The following is a 20,546-nucleotide window of genomic DNA, read 5'->3' as shown; positions in this document are numbered from 1 at the left end:
AACTTGGTCTCTTTCCAATCAATAAATGGCTGTGGCACTTCAATCCTTCTCATAACATCCAGTTGTTCATTGTTTAAAAAAGAATTGGGGCGGAATAATAAACACATATCATTAATAATAAATCCAAGCACAAACATATGCATTAGTTTGGAAAAGTTTATCATAATAAAGCTTGCATTAGGATGACACAGGAAAACTTGGAAATAAACTTGGATATTGACATAGTTATTTGGCAGTTCAAATTTTTAATTAGTTTAAATATTTAAATAAACTACTTCTTTCCTATTTATATTCCCAACACAGGCTACTGTACAAAATAAATTTACTCACCCATACCGTGAGTGTAATTCCTATGAATCTCATAAATTATGGCATTATATTAATAAATGAGTAAATACTTTTATAAAAGGTGCTATATAACTGAAAATATTTTATAGCACTATCACATTTTACAACTGCCAGAAAATTAAGGAAAATGATTTGAATGTTTTGCTTTTCTTTGTTTTCTTATGGTAATTAAACAGGGACAAATGAGATGGACCTGAATAATAATAATTACAAGTAGAGTTTAAATTTTGAAAATTAAGCTTATGATGTACTATGCTAAGTAATATGCTAAGAAGAGATGATGGGACTTTAAGGGGAATAGTAGGAATTTAGGATAAGTGTCTAAAGATAGATAAAAGGGAGACAAATTGAAATACATTTCTGAGAGAGCTTATAAATTTTTTCCTCAAGGCATATTGTCAAAATGACAACAAACAAAACAGGATTTGTTGAGTCACCACTATGTGGCAAATGCCTTTACTACCTGATCCTATATAGAAGTCAAAATTCAAGCAAGATAGAACCTCTGCAATTTAGGAGTTTATGTTTTTGTTGGGCACCAAATATTTCACATGTCTGAAATTTATAAATGTTTATATAAGTCAACACAAACAATAAATTAGTCCGGGATCTCATTGCTTGTCCAACATTTATCACCAGGGAATGTTAAAACACACATACACACACAAATTCTTAGACCCTGAGAAATTCTAACTCAGCAGATCTGTGGAGAGAGCGTGTGACTCATATTTAACAGCTATATTTGGAAAAAACTTCTATGTTGTTGAGGAAATATAATTAAAAGCAAAACCTTCCCAACCCAAAAACCTCTCCACAAAGGTAGATGGGAAAGATAACAGTTTTATTATTGGATAAAGCATTAAACCAGAATATGATGCCTATCACAGGAAATCTACTAAGAGATCATAAACACAGAAAGAAATTTCACCCTTACATAAAGGCAAACAGATACGACCCATTTCACACATGTTTTCAGGGCAAACGATAACTACTACTTAAGAAGGTTTGACAGCACCATTTGTTTTACATAGTTCATTCTAAATTCACCTAGTAATTGGGTTTACACAAAGGAGAAACAAACTCATGTCTTTATGACAGGTGGTAGTTTTGAACTGGGAGCAAGGTAGCCACCAGTTAGGCTTCTATCTTCACAAAGAAACTGGAGAGAGGGGTGCCATCTCCCTTGATGGTTACATTTCAAAAGGATGGCTCCCAGACCCTTGAGAAAGACATTCTTGGGTTGTAAAACTGGCAAGAAACTTTTTAAAAGACTTACATATATCTTGAAGGGCAGAGAAAGAATTTACAATTATAAATTTATGCTCTAAGAAATGAGCATTATATAATAGTATAGTAGAGATATATCCTATTACATTTCCAGTATTCAATATAATATTATTAACTGTAGTCTTTATGCTATACATCAGATCTTGAGGCTTCATCCTACAAAACTTCCTACACTTTGATCTACTTATCCTCATTCTCCACCTACCCAACCCCACCCCTGCCTTCAGTAACCACTGTTCTACTCTGTTTCTACATATTTGATTTTTTTTAAAGATTTTACATATAATTGAGATCATGCAGTATCTGTCTTTCTTTGACTTATTTCACTTAACATAATTCCTTAGAGATTCATCCATATTATCATGAATGGCAAAATATATATATATATATATATTTATTTATTTATATTTATATCTATATATACACTATATATAAATGGTATATGTAGCCATTTATATATGTAACCACCAATATATGTAACCACCATTTGGGCTATTATGAATAATGTTGCAATGAACTTAGAAATACAGATATCTCTACAAGGTGCTGAGTTCATTTCCTTTGGGTTCATACCCAGAAGAAGATTTCAGGGACATATGGCAGTTCTATTTTTAATTTTTTTTTTTTTAGCAAACTTCATATTGTTTTTCATAACAGCTGCATGAATTTATATTCCCACCAATAATATAAAAGGGTTCCTTTTTCACCATACCCTTGTCAACACTTATCTGTTACCTTTTTCATAATAGCCATCCTAACAGTTGAAATAATATCTCATTGTGGTTTTAATTTGCATTTCCCTTATAATTAGTTACGTTGAGAACCTTTTCATATATATATGTGGATCATTTTTATGTCTCTTTGAAGAAATGTTTAGTTAGGTCCTTTCCCCACTTTTAAATAGGGTAATTTCCTGTTTATTTTATTTTTGTATTTTTTTGCTATTGAGTTGTGTGAAGTTCTTACATAGTTTGGATATTAACCACTTATCAAATTTATAATTCACAAATATTTTCTCCAAAACCATTGGTTGACTTTTATTTATTGTTTCCTTTGCTGTGCAGAAGTTTTTTAGTTTGATGTAGTACCACTTGTTTATTTTTGGTTGTGTTTGCCTGAATTTTTGGTGAGATATCAAAAAAATTATTCCCTGAGTTTTCTCCCATTTGTTTTCTTCTAGAAGTTTTACAGTTCCAGGTCTTACAATTAGATCTTTGGTCCATTTTGAGTTGATTTTTGCATCTGATGTAAGATAAGAAGCAAATTTCATTCTTTTGTATATGGAGATCCAGTTTTCTTAACAGTATTTATTGAACAAACTTTCCCCATTGTGTTTTATTGTTGCCTTTGTTGAAAATATTTATGGGCTCTCTACTGTGTTCCACTGGTCTATGTGACTGTTTTTATACCAGGATTATACAATTTTGATGATGATAGCTTTGTAATATAATTTGAAATCAGAAAGTGTGATGCCTCCAACTTTTCTTTCTCAAGATTGCTTTGGCTACTTGGCATCTTTTGTAGTTTCATATAATTTTTAAGATTTTTTTTCTATTTCTGTGAAAAACACCATTGGAATTTTGATAGGAATTTCATTGAATCTATAGATCAGTTTGGATAGTATGGGCATTTAAACAATACTAGTTTTTCCAGTCCATGAACCCATGACATCTTTTCATTTATTTGTGTCTTCTTCAATTTCTTTCATCAACGTTCTGTAGTTTCCCGTGTAAAGATTTTTCACCTCCTTGATTAAATTTATTCCCAAGCATTTTATTCTTTTTGATGCTATTATAAATAGGGTTGTGTTCTTCATTTCTTTTTCTGATAGGTCATTATCAGTGTACAGAAATGCAACTGATTTTTATGTGTTGATTTGTATCCTGCTACTTCAGCAAATTTATTTATTAGTTCTAACAGTTGTATGGAGTATTTAGATTTTTCCACATATAGGATCATGTCATCTGCAAATAGGGATAATTTAACTTCTTTCTTTCCAATCTGAATTCCCTTTTTTTCTTACCTCATTGCTCTTGCTGGTACTATGTACTAGAAGTAATGAGAGTGAGCATCTTTGCCTTATATTGAACCTTAAAAGGAAAGTTTTTAGTGTTTCCCATTGATTATCATACATGCCTTTTATTGTTTTAGTACATTTTATTCTACAACTAATTTCTTGAGTTTTTGTTATGGAAGAATGTCGAACTTTGTCAAATATTTTTCTGCATATATTGAGATGATCATGTGTTTTTAATCTTTCATTTTGTTAATCTGATGCATCACATTGACCAATTGCTTACGTTAAACCAACCTTGCATCCCAAGGATAAATCCCACTCAGTCATAATGTACAATCTTTTTATTATAATCTTATTGAATTTTATTTTCTAGTATTTTATTGAGGATTTTTGCTTCTATGTTCTTCAGAGATATTGACATAAAGTTTTCTTGTAGTGTTTTTGTCTACCTTTGGGGTCAGAGTAAATCTGGACTCATAAAAACAGTTTGGAAATATTTCCTTTTTTTATTTATTGGAAGAGTTTAAGAAAGATTGATAGTCATTCTTTTTTTAATGTTTGGTAGCATTTAGCCATAAAGCCATGTGGTCCTGAGCTTTTCTTTGTTGAGAGGTTTTAAATTACTACTTCGATCTCTTTATTTTTTATTGGTCTATTCAACCTTTCTATTTCTTCTTGATTCAATTGTGGTATGTTATATGTTTCCAGGAATTTATCAAATCCTTAGCTCAATTCATTTTTTTTTTTTTTAAAGAGGAAAGACTGAAAATCAGAAATAAAAATGGATAAGTTACAACAGATGCCTCAGAAATAAAGAAAATCATAAGGGGACTATTATGAACAACTATATGCCAACAAATTGGATAACCTAGAGGAAATGTAATGTATATTTTGACCATAAACTAAATGAACTAGACTTTAAAGTGACTGAGAGAGGGTCATATCTTAAGCCTACCTCCTAGTAGAGGACTTTGTCCACATATGCTCAGTAAATACTTAATGAGATCAAAGGTATATAAGATCTTCAAGAATGTAGACATTGAGGAAATCTTGGAAGTCTGAAGAGTAACGTATCTTTAAACATTACTTTCTTCCTTTCACACTAGCTTCTTTGTTTTCTTCCTATAATAATTGGCATAGAAAAAAAAAAAATCCCAGAAGGCAATTCAGAAGTCTCCTAAAGTGATTGCATTTGCAGGCAAAGTTATATCTAAAAATAGACCAGCTCTACTTTGTGAAACCACAGGAAAAGAACTACAATAACATGAAAATACTAAACATAGTGCCTCATACCTTCACATTCTGGGTATTTGTTCACTTGCTTTATGTGGTTGTACTCCATAAACTAGAAAGTTTTAACATAGACATATTTAACATAGACAGATTCCATTGAATCTGTGGTTAAAATAACTCCCAAGTAGAGAAACTCATCAGTAATTGTAAATGAATGTTTCATTTTAACCAAAATGATGTTTACACTTAGGCTTTGCCAATACGTAACCTTTATTAAGTTGCTAAGAAAAAATGTTTTGGGAATATACTTTCTATGTACACTAGGAAGCATCTTTATTCTAGTCTCACACAATTGATAATTTGGCTGGGTGCTTTAAGCTAAGCTAAAATTTGAAAGTATTGCTTCATTATTTTCTAATTCTCAGTGTTATTTTTAAGATAATTCCAACTGCATTCTGATTTCCAGTTACCGTTTATGATCTATCATGTGTCCGTCACTTTTTGGATCCTCTATTTTTATAGGAGTAGCTCCATGTTGTTTTGCAATGTCTTGAGAATGTCCCTTGTCAAGGATCTGTTTTCATTCATTGTATCAGGAAGGAGTGTGCCCTTTAAAGATGAGAGGGGTGGTAGTGAGTTTCTCAGGAAGAATGAGGAGCCCCAAGGACCCAATTGCTCTGAATAAGACCATCAATCTCATCCTCCACCTTCTGTCAATTAGCTGATGCTTCTAGTCACTGTTTTTCAGAGTTTCTGGAAGCAAATTGTCAATGCTTTTCTTGCTTTCTCTTTTCTTCTTACATACATATCTTACATTGCCTCAGTTCCACCTTAAGTTAGTTACCAGTCTTCCTTTTGATTTCTTTCTTTTAAAGTTTTGTTGAAAGATTTTATCCATTTTTCATCTCTTCCCCAATATTTTATTCTTCCTTTTAGCCTAAAATTTTACTTTTGTCTTTACTGTCATTTCAATGGGGTTTGAGGGATGGGAGATAAACACAAGAAGCAAATCTATTATGTTTAAACAGATGTCCAATTTAACTCTAAGGCAAGAACCCATGAACGTAAACATTGCTAATGCTGGCCTTAAAATACTTTCCATCTAGTCCTCCAAAAAAAGAGGAGGGTAAAGGGTAAAGATATAGAAACTTTTAAAAGACGAAGTCTTTCTTCAATACCTCCTGTCTTTCTCTACCTCCTACTCCTGTACTTCCTTTTGAAATGGGAAACTTTCCCTTGTCCCCCTAGTAGGGCATGCAGTGGGGGTGTGGCTCACTTATTCAGTGCCCACCTGCTCAAACCTCTAGGGGAGCATACAGAAGGGCAGGCTGTGGGGCTCCGACCTCACGGCTGTGTCTAGGGGTAAATGTTTACAGCTCCTGAAGCCCCAGGGGGCGTGTGTTACAGGGTGCTCTTTTAGTTTTGCTCATTTAGTTTTTCCATATCTAGGATTGTGTTAACCAGCTCAGTTAGACCCTCTACCTTGTCGTAAAGACAGAAGGCTTTCTGTATACTGGGTTCTTGCCTTGGTGTACCAGAAGAATCAGATCACACCTGGGCTTGAAGAATGAGTGCAAGGTTTTATTGAGCTGAAGTAGCACTCAGCAGATGGGGGAGCCAGAAGGGAGATGGTTTTCCCCTGGAGTCGGGGCACTCAGTGGCCCAGGCGGCCTGGGCTGTCCTCTGACTGCCCTGGCCAAACTGTGCTTAGTTCTGCCAGTTGGTGGCCCATCAGCCTGCCAGTGCCTATTGATGCATTCCTTTCAAAGTCCAGCTGCCTGTGTGTTCCTCCACCCATACAGTCCTCTCAACGTCCAGGTGCCTCCGTGGGTTCCTCTGCTGATGTCCTCCTCTCCAACTCCAGCTGCCTCTGTCTCTGCCTTGCTAGGGTCTCAGGTGGATGGGGGTGTGGCAGGTCAGGGTGGTCTTAGGAAATGCAACATTTGGGTAGGAAATGCCTGTCCTCACCTAGGTCCATGGGGGTGGAGTCCTAGCCAGGGACCACACCCTCCTCTACCCAGTACTTCCCTTCCCCTCTTCCGTGTAACTTAAAAGGAATGATGCTCTTCCCTTCCCAGCACTTCCATATCACTGTCATATCCCTTTCTCTTCCTAGAAGCTACTTATACTAAACAGGTATATTGTACTTCTTTTTTACTCCCTGGCATATTTTTCTCCTTCCCATAAATATCTGTAGTAATTTTACTTTATATTGCTTTTTCTCAAGCAAATGATATTGTATTTATCTAATTTTATGAATATTGGAATGCATATCATTCATGTTAGAAAGATTTATACCACAGAGACAAAATGAGTAATATTTTGTAACATATTTGTAAATATCATTTATGTGAACTCTTTATTTCTCTATTCCCAAAGGAGACAAGATACCTCAGAAGAAAGGGACCAATGTGTTTCCTCACTTGACCAAGTAGTGTGTGATGAGAATAGAAATTCAAACATTTTACCAGCAAAACCTCCATTAAAAGTCTCATCCACTCCTAATCTCCTTTTCCTTTACTTCCATCATAAAAGAAACAAACATGAAAATAAGTAAGTACAGCCAACATTTCTTACAGCAAAAAAACTGTATTAACATTTGTACTGTCATTAATGAGGTGTGATACAGAGTACTAAATGCATACAGATTTCTGTGGGCTCCAATTCAATAGAGCATTATCCCCACAATGGCATTTTATGCTATTACAAAGATAATTGTGCTAAAAAAATAAAAGTGCTCTGCAAATATAACTGAGTCATGTAGGCTTCGTATTGTCTAACACCCACTGTATAATAATAATAGAACCTTGTATTTATAGAATTATTTTCTGTAAGGAACTGAAAGAACTTTCTAGGCATAGTTTCAATATGTATGTTTCACAAATAAAATAGACATAAAGGATAAAAGTGTAAGTTCAAAAAGTGATTTTATTTACTCATCGCTTTTAAAATGAGGAAATGGTATTTAAAACAAATATTAGGTATTTTATAAATGACTTTAAACAGTATAGAATGCTACCTAAAGTGACATCCATATAACCAATTGTGTTTAAAATAACCAGTTACTAGCAAGTTAGTGATACACTTTACTGGTTGTTTAACTGAATTCAACCATCTCCCTTTTCTACTCAACCTTTTCCAGTCCTTCACCTCCTTAGATATCTTGTATTTGAACCTGGCAAACAATTAATGGGCCTTCAACTTAAAATGAAAATCACACTATTTACTCCCTGCTGTGTTGCCTGGGCTATGCTGAGTATTAATAATAAGGCCGAAGAAAGCGGAGGAGTCGAAGTCTACTTTGATCATAAATTAAGCAATGGTTTAATGTGTCACACATACTAATCTCCATCACAATACCTCTCTACCATTATTCCCTCTTTCATTTTGGAAATTTTAGTGTTCAAATCAGGCCTCCCTTGTCCTCTCTGAATTTAGCATTTGTTCTGTCCCACAGCCTCCAAACGATCAAAACTGCCACTCCTCTTCTTTGGCATGGCAAGGGATGCACCCATTTCCTACTGATTAAATAGATGCTGCTGCAGATAACTGAACTTGAATCATCTTGTATTAAAATGACTGATTCTGGTATTAGAATTATAGATTATGATAACTGGAAATGACTGCAAAGCCTTGGAAATCTGCTTAAAAATTCTTAGAAGATCTGTTACCCATCAGGAAAATAAGATTTAACATAGTCCTTATTGGGGCAATGATTGATAAAAAAATAAAATAATTTCATATTATGTCCTAGTGAGTTAAATATTCCAATAATCTGGTTACACACATCTCTTCAGAGTTTTATATAGTGAGGCACAGAGTTATAGTGATGGGTTACTGCTTTCATTAGTACTTAATTTTTAAAACTCAGAGACAGGTGTTAACTCACTATAACAGCATGGGTTATGATAGGAAGGAATATTGTATCAAACTACTGTCTGAATATAAAGTGCCTACAGGAGTGCCTATAAAAGTAGTTTCCAATATTTTCAAATCATCAAGTAAATTATTAAGAACCCTTTTAAATATTTTTCTATTTTGCATCTAAACTGTCTCATTCTCCAATCCACTATAAGTTTATTTTTTACTAACTGAAATGTTATTATTTTTTACTTGTCCATCAAATAGCTCTTCTAAATATTACTCTTAAGATACTATCCTCTTAAAGGCGACAACATTGTCTTTCTTGTTCACAGGTATATTCGTAGCTCCTTGCTAATGGCATATATTCAATAAATATTTGTTGACCAGGCATGGTGGCTCATGCCTGTAACCCTAGCACTTTGGAAGGCAGAGGCAGGCGGATTGCTTGAGGCCAGGAGTTTGAGACCAGCCTGGCCAATATGGTGAAACTCCGTTTCTACTAAAAATACTAAAATTAGCCAGACGTGGTGTTACACACCTGTAATCCCAGCTACTCCATAGGCTGAGTCATGAGAATTGCTTGAACCTGGGATGTGGAGGTTGTAGTGAGCTGAGATCGCACCACTGCACCCCAGCCTGGGTGACAGAGGGAGACTCTGTCTCAATAAATACATAAATAAGTAAAATAAATATTTGTTGATTGACTGAACATAGCGCTTGCCCAGGCATCTTGTATATAATCCCTACTAAGCATATGATATTTATAAGTTCTAAGTATTTCATTTCTTATAGGCACAGCAGAATTGTGACACTGAAATGGTGTCTTTTCAGTCCAAATTACAGAACCTTAATAAAACCTTTGCTTTACCACAGAGCTAATGTACAATTTTCCAAATTGAATATGACTTCCCAAAAGAAATAAATGATGCACTGTTGCCAAAATAAAACCAATGTGCTGCATCAAAACTACATAATAAATGTATATAAATGCCAGATGGCAAGATAATAATAGTGTTTAATGTTTCTCAGTTTTTACTTTCATTTGGTAAAATGAGTTATAATCTTATTTACTATTTCTTTGTTGTCAGAATAAGTATCAATATCAAATAGTGTTATCACAACATTATTATGCTTACCAAAGACAATTAAATACACTATAATTTATTAATTTTTTATTTCCAACAAGTTCTTGGAGACAGAAAGCACCAGACCTGGATTTTGTCTACATTTCTCACTGGATCAAAATTTGTCTATTTAAGAATTCCAAAATGTTAAAGGTTTTCATGAAACTTTGCATCTATCTTTTACACAAATCCAAAGCTATTAATTCTCCACATTCAAAATGATTAACTATAGAAATTAGTAATATCACTCAAATGCTTCTACTTGACCCTTAGTTTACCTTGGAAGGACATCCTCAAATTATAAACAACTCTAATTTAGGGAAGAAAAGTAAAACATAAATTTGAGCCTTTTGGAAAACAATACAATCTCTCCAACACTCATTTTAATTAGCATGCATTACATGGGTAATATCCCTTCCACTAAAATCAAGAAAGAAAATCTCTCGACCCAAAGTTGAAAAGTTAAACCAATCAAGATTCTAACACTAACAGCAATAGCCCTGAAGGATATTTCCTTTGTAGAAATATAAATTTGAGGGATTTGAAACCTGGAAAAGCTGGATTGTATAATTCAGAAAGCAATAAATGTAGCTCACCATGATTTAAAAGTGATTTTAAAAATTGGGGAAATAATAGGAACACTTTTGACTTATTGTGAACATTTGTCTTAACTCCCAATGGCCGCTAGATGGCACCTAGTATTTGGCAACCATAACACTTCTGTATTTCTAGCGCTTAAAATAACTATAGCACCAGGTCAGTTCTGACAGAGCAAAAATTAATCCTGCCACAGACATGTAACACTTCCCTGTCAGATATCTAAATTTAAAGTGCATGTGGTTTTCTGGTCACTCAAGAAAATATACAATACCATTTTGTTTTTCCCAGGTACTTGATTTGCATCATTCAAAAGTAGGGATTGGGAGTATTTTGCCCTAGATGTGCTCTATTCTTTAAGCATTGGTTTAATTCTGCTGAGGCCACGTTAAGGTAACATTTAAAATAGATGTTCTAAAATTAAATGAGTCCATTGTGACCAACACTACCTTAAAGGGATTTAGAGTAACAGATTCCTGTTTTATTCATGTATTAATTTTATTCAATAAACATTTTTGAAAATACATATGACAAAACCTTGTGCTTTGTACAGTAGCCTCTGTATATACTACTGTTTATCTTTTTAGAACACTTCATTGTGAAATAAGAACACAAAATAAAAATAAACTCTACCTATTTAAATGTATACCTGTTGTCTAACAAGCTAAGAGAATGGAAATATTCAAATGATTATATATTTCATATCATTGATGAATTCAGACTAATAGGACAGATGAAAAAAGATTTTCAGGGTAAAACAAAAACATGATTTTTAAGTGTTCAATTGAGATGTTAATCTTTTTACTCCTGGTTGTATATTTTCATACTGAGGAACAATATAGGTATGGTACGGCCATGAGAAGAGAAATGTCCTCCTGCTTTCAAAAATACCAATTGCTCTTGTGTCTCTGTTTTCTTTCTCCTGTGATTCTTGTCCTTCCTTTTCATTCTATTTTGCCACCTTATTTCTTTTGCCATCCTCTTCTCACTCTACCCATTCTCTTCTCTCTATGTGCAGTCCCCAGGGTCCTCTCATCTCTGTTCCTGGATTTGGCAAACACCATACACACTAGTGATATTCCTGTTTTTCCCATTCAGCTTTCTCTTCTGAGGAATATATATGTGCTTACTTGACATACCACCTATATATTTGATAGACAACTCAAAATCACTTGACTCAAAACTGAAATTTTAGTCTTCCCACTCAACCTCCTCACCCTTTTGAATGACTCACTCATTTACTCACTCAAGCCACAAACTTGGAAGTCCTTAGATTTTTCCCTTTTCCTCACATTTTAGATCTATAAGTTCTGTAGTCCTTATCTTTTAAATATTTCCTACACTCAATCCCTCCTCTTTGTTAAGTGCAAACCCTTACTATTGCAAGTAACATTCTCCTTCCTTGATTGACCACCTACTTGCTTCTGCAAATTCCTCTTCATTCTCTGTCTACACTCTAAACTTGCAGTTGGCTGAAATATTCAGATTTCTACTCCTTTTTATCTCTCCTGCCTCTTTACACTGGCTGTTCCCTTTGCCTATCCACTGCCTTGATTTTCCTGCTTGGTAAATTTGTATTCCTCAGAGTTCAGCGCATCTGTGGAGTTTTCCTTGATATCACCAGATAGAGCTGGCCATGGTACCAAATTAACACCTTGACACAATAACCATCTGAGCTTTAGCTTTGTCAGAAAGAAAATGGATAAATCATGCATCTACATAGTGGCATTTTTAAGAGCAATAAATGAATAAATTCCTCAGAAAAATTCCTGGTATATAATAAACTTTCAATCTCAGACATTATTATTATTACTACCAGTAGGGTACTATTACTATTACTAATAAATTGCCCTCAGTATGCCAGGTTCTGACTAGGTGCTAGAAATATATGACAGATACGTATTATTCACACGTCTGTTCTTCTTGTAGACATTAAGATATTTGAGATCAGAAAATTCACTTTATTTAACTTTAAATATCAAATGCCTGACATAATTCCTGATACAGACTGGGGTCCTAAATAAATTAAGAAAGGATTGGTAGCATGTCAAATTCCTTTAACCTGATTATTTTCATCATCATGCCAGGATGTCAATCTCAGGAAAAGGTAGATTCTCTAATTTGAATATATGGAGGAAATAGGGGAAAAACCTATATATTTCTATAAGACAGAATGCATAGCTTAGGATTAATATACAACCACTGCTTTATTATATATGTGAACTATTCAGTTGGAGGTTAGAGTGTAACAGGGTCTTGCTATCATGCTATAATTTCAGGATCAATATTAAAGAAGAATCGTATCTTTGATATTTTTATTTCTTCTGACCCTGACAGTAATGAATTCACTTGAATGTAGTACAAGTTAAACTAGCCTTATGCCAAATTCTACTTTTCAGGGTATGTAGAAAAGATGATGTTATATGTCTTCACACTATTTCCAATATCCATCTTACAAAGGTATAAAAAACTGATGCATATTAAGAAATCTGAATAGAAGATGTTGGTATTGATTTAAGCCAAATGCATTAAGATTTTCAAAAGGAATTAACATGTAGGTGAGTTTTATGGCCTCTTCCCAGAAATACTAGGTGTAGCTGTGTAACGGCTTATACATAGCTGAGAGTCTTCGTTTTAATAACGCATTTCCCTGTTATATTATTTATTATTTTAAAAAGTATAAATATACTTTTTTCAAATATATTGATGACACTAAACAATTAAACAATAAAAATAATGAAGTAGAATTGCAAAAATGACAAGAATTGTATATGAACAAAATATTTTAATTAATTCCATGATGTAAACTTGGCACAACACATTTTACACTGACACAGTCATTTATATGGTGTTTCCTTCTCCTTCTGTCTTCACTGGTAAGCAGAAAAAATTTAAACCTGAATTAAAACACAATTACTGATTACTTAAAAGTTTTCCTACTCATAATTGCTCTATGGAAAATACTAAATTAAACCATAACTTCCAAAAGATAAAATTAAAATTATGCATTTGGTTGAGCATAGAATTTGGTAAAAAAGACAAGACAGACACAACAGAACAATGAGAAAGAAAAGAAAATTCATCTATTGACGTTGTAATCATGGAACTCCTTATTTTCTTGTCTTGTCTAAGTACCTTGTCAAAGATACCAATGCTTTTCTTACCTTATGTGAATATCATAAGGAAAGCACCTGCATCGGCCTCTTCCCGTCATAGAGATTACTGAAATGACTCTAAGGCATATGAATGGGAAAAAATTTATAAATGTTCCAAGAATAAGAATAACTTTCATTCAATTTTTTCAGCAATTTTTAAATTTAGGTATGGTGCCAAATTAACACCTTGGCACAATGGACATCTGGGCTTTAATTTTATCATAAAGAAAGTAGGCAAATCATGCATCTACATCATTGCATTTTTTTTTTTTTTTTTTTTTTTTTGAGACGGAGTCTCGCTCTATCGCCTGGGCTGGAGTGCAGTGGCCGGATCTCAGCTCACTGCAAGCTCCGCCTCCCGGGTTTACGCCATTCTCCTGCCTCAGCCTCCCGAGTAGCTGGGACTACAGGCGCCCGCCACCTCGCCCGGCTAGTTTTTTGTATTTTTTTAGTAGAGACGGGGTTTCACCGTGTTCGCCAGGATGGTCTCGATCTCCTGACCTCGTGATCCGCCCGTCTCGGCCTCCCAAAGTGCTGGGATTACAGGCTTGAGCCACCGCGCCCGGCCATCATTGCATTTTTGTAATGTTTTTGTTTTAATTTAAAGTAATTATTTACACAAAATTAGATATACCTTTCTCTGGTTAAACATAATGAATGATGCAACAAGACTTATTTGTTGAATAAACACTTGTTTGTTCAGTTGCTTATTATAGTGTTTTAACCCCAAATCAGAAATTTAAAAAATTTAAAAAGCAATAATTGTGGAAAAACAAGTATTTACACAAATGATTTTATATTCTCGTCTCAAAACAAAAGCTATTCACATCAATAATGAAACTAGGGATGGGAAGGGAAGAGGTGAGCAGTTAACAGTTCATTTAAATGGTCTAATGTAAAAAATCAAGGCTTTACCCAATTCGGAAGTTAGGTAATTGAACACAAGACAACCAGGTTGTATTGATCTGTTCTCATGTTGCTATAAAAAATTGCCTGAGACTGGGTAATTTATAAAGAAAAGAGGTTTAATTGACTCACAGTTCTGCAGGGTTGGGGAGGCCTTAGGAAACTTAAAATCATGGCAGAAGGGGAAGCAAACACATCTTTCTTCACATGCAACAGGAAGGAGAAGATTGAGCTCCCAGTGAAGGGGGAAACCCCTTACAAAACTATCAGATCTCATGTGAACTAACTCAGTAGCATGAGAACAGGATGGGGGAAACTGCCCCATGATTCAATTATCTCCACCTGGTCCCTCCCATGACATGTGGGGATTATGGGAATTACAATTCAAGATAATATTTGTGTGGGTGGGGACACAGACAAACCATATCACAGGTTGACCTCATTTTCTTAAGAAAGGAAAAAGAAGAATTTGAGTTGCTCTAGTTTACTATTTCTCACTGAAACTAAGATTATCACTCTTCAAATAACTAAATTATTCATGAAAGTATGAGCATACTTATGAAAATTTGAAAAATGTAGAAAAAAAATTCCAAATTACTCAAAAACTACCATATATTATTGTCTTGGTTAATTTATTTGTAGAGTGTTTTTATATACTCATTGTGCCAGAGATTTTTAGTTATTTCCCACCTTTTCTTTCTTGTTAGACAAAACTCCCTTTCACAACAGAGGCTGAAAATACCAAGTGCTTGTTTTCCCAGACTCCCTTGCAGAAAGGACATGTGGCCAATGGGAGCTGAGAGGTAGTCTGATTAAGGTAGGGCAGTTATTTCTTCTGGGAAATATTTTACTTCCTGTTAAAATAGGAACATATGAGAAGGATTTGAGGAGAAAAATGTTCAGCCATCTTATGACCATGAGGTGACAGCTAAGAGAAATTCACACAGCACTGACCTTTGAGAGTCAACATTGAAATAGCATACCTTTATTAAGGTGTGTACTTAGTGAAGTGAGAAAAAATAAGCACTTATTGTTTACACCACCTTTAGTCAGATATTCTGTTACCTGTACTGAAAAATATCATAAATAGCATATTTATATAGGTAGTTACAATCACAGTATGCATAAAATTTTACGTCTTATTTTTGTCATACAATATTTTATTATTTTCTTACATTGCAACATAGTCCTTAGAATTGTTGTTTCATGGCTGCATGATGTGACTTCATATGAACATATTACAATGACAGTTTCTACAAGACTCACAAATATTATTGCAAATGAAATCATATTAAGACCAATACCTCCAGTTCTGGTGTTTTTGAACTCCCATTGCCTACATGACAATGTTACTTTCTAAAGCAGGGGTCTATGAATGGGCAAGCCCTCCTGTAATTATCTGCAATATTTAGGTTATATTTTGTGCCGGTGTTCATTTATGGAAATACAAGGCTGAAAAGTTTAAAATAGATGTTTTTCTTGTTATTTAAGTTTCTTTAAAAGATAACTGACTGCTTAAATGAAATAATAATAATAGTGTGAGGTGTATAACATATGTAAAAATAAAATGTAAAGCAACAAAAGCACACAACCAGGAGAGAAATGAATGTATATAATTATAGTTTCTATATTAAACATGAAGTGGTATAATATCACTTGAAGGTAAATTGTGATTATTTTAAAATGTTTACTGTAAATCCGAGTGCAATTATCAAAGTAAATAAGGAAATAAAGGCACCCAAATAAATAAAATCAAATCATGAAAAACGTTTTCTTAAAGGAAGGCAGAAAAAAAGGAAAGGGGGAAAAAAAGATAGGATACTAGAAAGCAAATTGCAAGATAATAGACTTAAACCTGACCATATTGATAACCAGATACAGTGAGAATAACCTACCCACCCCAATTCAAAGGTAGATTCTGTTAAATTGGCTAAAAAAGCAAAACCCAATGATATGCTGCTGACAAGAAAAAAACACTTTAAAGACACAAATAGATTAAAAATAAAAGTATGAAAAATATTATAGCATGCTAATGTTGTTTTAAGAAGAATGACTATATAAATATCAGACAAAATAGATTTCAGAGCAAAGAATGATAATGAGAATTCTTTTAAACATTTCATAATGATAAAGGGATAATTCATTAAGAGTACAAAACATTCCTAAATATTTGTGCATCTAATAACAGAGTTCCAAAAGCTATGAACAAAGAAAAGAAACAACAACTGATAGAACTGCAAGAAGACATAGACAAATCCATGACACATGACAAAGATTTAGGTACCACATTCTTAATAAATAATTAATGGAACAAGTGGACAGAAAAATCAGTATGGATACAGAAGGCTTGAAAAATATCATCAATGAATTTGAACTTTGCCTGACATTTGTAGAACATTTCTCCCAACAATAGCAGAATTCACATTCTTTTTAAGTGCACATAGGACACTTACACAGATAGACTAGAATACGGAACATGAAACAAGTTTCAATAAATTTTAAATGATCCAAATCATACAAAGTATGTTCTCTGATCATAATGATCAGAGAACAATTATTAGCAGAAAGATTTATTTAAATTTCCAAAGATATGAAAACACCTTTGTATAAAGAAGAAATAAAAAATAAAATTAGAAAGCATTTTTAATTAAACAGTGAAAAACACAACAGGCCAAAATGTATGATTGGCTGCTAAAGCAGTGCTTAATAGCACTAACAAGTTTCTAGGCTAAACACACAGATTAGAAAAGAAGAAAGGTCTCAAATCAATATCCTCAGCTTTTAACTTAAAAGCTACAAAGAGAAAATAAAACCAAAGCCAAAGTAAGCAAAAGAAAAGAAATAATAAAGATTAGAACGGAAATAAATGAAAAATAAAACAGAAAAACCACAGAGGAAATCAATACAAGCAAAAGCTAGCCCTCTGAGCATAGCAATAAAATTGATAAACATTAATTCAAGTTGATCAGAAATAAAAGAGAAATCACAAATTACAAATATCAGCAATGAGAGAGATGACATTACCACAGAATCTACAGATATTTAAAAGGTAAAAATAAATGATTGTGAATAACTTTATTCCAGTAAATTAGACAACTTAGCTGAAATGAACCAATTCCTTAAAAAACACAAACTACTAAAGCTCATTCAAAAGGCAATATATAACCCACATATTTCTATATCTACCAAAGAAACTTAATTTTTAGTTAAAAATCTTTGCATAGAGAAAACACCTGGTCAATTTTTTTTTTTTTTTTTTTTTGGCATCTTGCTGTGTCACCCAGGCTGGAGTGCTGTGACACGGTCTCAGCTCAATGCAACCCCCGCCTCCCAGGTTCACATCATTCTCCTGCCTCAGCCTCCCAAGTAGCTGGGACTACAGGTGCCCACCACCGCGCCCAGCTAATTTTTGTAGTTTTTGTAGAGACGAGGTTTCACCATGTTAGCCAGGATAGTCTCAATCTCCCGACCTCATGATCTGCCTGCCTTGGCCTCCCAAAGTGCTGGGATTATAGGCATGAGCCACCGCACTTGGCCCTCAAATGGGTTTTATTGGTGAACTCTAACAAATATTTAAAGGAAAAAATGTTATCACTCCTAAATAAACCTTTCTAGACCTAATATTCTAGTCTTGACAATATATGATACAACTTACTAAATGAATGATCACCTACCAGGTACTCTACTAACATTATTTTACTTAGTACTCACAGGAAACCTAAAATGTGGATGGCCATCATTTCACAAGTAACAAAAATCAGGTCTAAGAGATTAACTAATGTACCCACCTTCCTAGGATGTGGGTCAGGAAGTGACAAAGCAAGGATTTTATAATTCATATATCCATAATCCTTTCATTATTCCCTAGTGAATCTCTTGTAATTCCTGAAATATATTTTTTGATACTTCTTTGCATTTTTACATACTGTTCCCTCTGCATGGAATGCATTTCTTCACTTCTTCACTTGGTAAACTTTTATTCAACCTTCAAGTCTCAGCATGTCTCTGAAACATGTATTCCCTGACACTACTGGTATCAGTGTAAACTGTAAACTATCTGGATAAAAATTTGAAAAAAATTAATCATAATTCTAAATTATATTTTTTTATCAGAAGATTCACATATATAAATTTATCCTCAGGAAAACAAATTGAACTAGCATATAAAGGGCATATAGAAAACTGATTATTATAGCACTAATATTTTATAATGCTTTCCAGCAACATGGTGAACTGAGTGAACCCAGAAGTCGCTCTTCCCATACATATATAGATGTACTAGACAAAATAAAACAAAAATACATAAATCACAGCCAAGCATTAAAAAGAAGAAAAGGAAAGAATAAAAGAATGGAAAAATCCTTACTTCTGAAAAATGAAGAGAACAATCAAAGCTGTAGATACGTAACTGATGCCATGACAGGAGATTAGGGTATCAGACACGACACAGTTCTGAAGCTCTGGCAAATGAATTACTACTACTCATATGGGAGTAGGAAAGTACCCTTAAACCAGTTCACAAAGAGTAGTTGAGACTGAGTGTCCTGGAAATGCCTCACAGCCTTGAAGGATGCCACACTGATGTAAAGGGGAGTTGAAAACAGAGTCACAAGAGCCAAAAAACATTGTGGGCCAGGTGTGTAGTTCATGCCTGTAAACCCAACACTTTGGGATGTCAAGGTGGGAGAATTGCTTGAGGCCAGGAGTGCGAGACTAGCTCAGGCAACACATAGTGAGATCTCATCTGTACAATATTTTTGTAATTAGTCAGTCATGGTGACACGCCTCTATAGTCCTAGCTACTCAGGAGGCTAAGGTGGCAGGATATCTTGAGCCCAGGAATGAGAGGCTGCAGGGAGCTGTGATCACGCCACTGCACTCCAACTTGGGCGACAGAGTGAGACCCTGCTTCAACAAGGAAAGAAAGTTGCAAAGTATCTTGCTGGGTGCTAAATTTTTATAATGTGTTTTCATTTGATCTAATAATTTACTGGGTTCTAAATAGGTATGATCACTTTTCAGACAAGTTATAAACACTCTTTCTCACTACCACTCCAAATATATTTAGAGATTTGTATTTTATTAACCCTGATCCATTATGCTTACAACCCTTTACATAGAACCTTCAGTTTCCAGCCAGTATGAGCTTGGAAGGAGACGATGGACAATGGGAACAGAAAGTGTGGTAAGGAAAGTCATGATTGTCCTAAACTTCCTTACAAGACCTGGTAGCTCATAGCACAGGCTTTTGAGGCAGTAAACCTGGGTTTTCCATTTATATCCATGTAATCTTGACAAACTCATTTTAATGTTCTAAGCCCAAATTTCATAATCTATAAAGTGGGGATAATGATAATAGTACCTACTTTAGAGTTGGTTTATAAGAACTAAGTAAGACAATGTATGTGTAACATCTAGCAAGGTGCCAGGTTCATAGAGGAAACTTTAATAAAGTTTAGATGCTGCACTGTCACTATCATCTTTACTATAATTGCCTGCTCCCCAAGGTGGTGCCTCCCTGCAGCAGGATTGTGGAGTTTGCAGATACATTCTCTTTGGCAGCCATTACGGGAAGTCTGAGAAATGTGTGGCCCTCTCTGTCCACTACACAGCCTTATTGACTCCACTATTAACTGCATGCCAGTTGCTGATAACACTGGACCTCATGACTCTGCCAATTGTCATAAGTAGAGCCTGCCAATGTCACTCAAGTTACTGTCCAGCAGCTGCCAACACCACTCACATGTATTTGTGCAGGCCTCCTTCTAAATTTCCACCAGTAGTATTCTTCTCACTATGCTGTTTTCAGGAAGTCTTTCTCTTTTGTGTTTTTAATAATGCCATAGCTCTTTTATTAGAGTCTGTCTCCCTCCAGCCACCCATAACAATGGCAAACAAGAAAATGCCTTTCTATACACATTGCTCAGAGTCCAGCAAAGGAGATGGGCATAATAACAATAGGCTCTATATAACATATTAGTTTCACTGGCTATCATCTTTTTTCCTTCTCTTTAT

General features: G+C 34.4%; 1 long non-coding RNA gene across 1 annotated transcript in view; it reads right to left on the bottom strand.

Annotated features, from left to right (window-relative positions):
• LOC117072568 overlaps positions 1 to 20,546 on the bottom strand; it is a 62,012-nt gene that overhangs the window by 588 nt on the left and 40,878 nt on the right. The window lies entirely within an intron of this gene.

Source organism: Trachypithecus francoisi, unplaced genomic scaffold (genome assembly GCF_009764315.1).
Source record: "Trachypithecus francoisi isolate TF-2019V2 unplaced genomic scaffold, Tfra_2.0 Lachesis_group4, whole genome shotgun sequence".
Taxonomy (NCBI): Eukaryota; Metazoa; Chordata; class Mammalia; order Primates; family Cercopithecidae; genus Trachypithecus; species Trachypithecus francoisi.
Note: the sequence above shows the minus strand (reverse complement) of the source record. Positions and strands in the feature narration are given on the sequence as shown.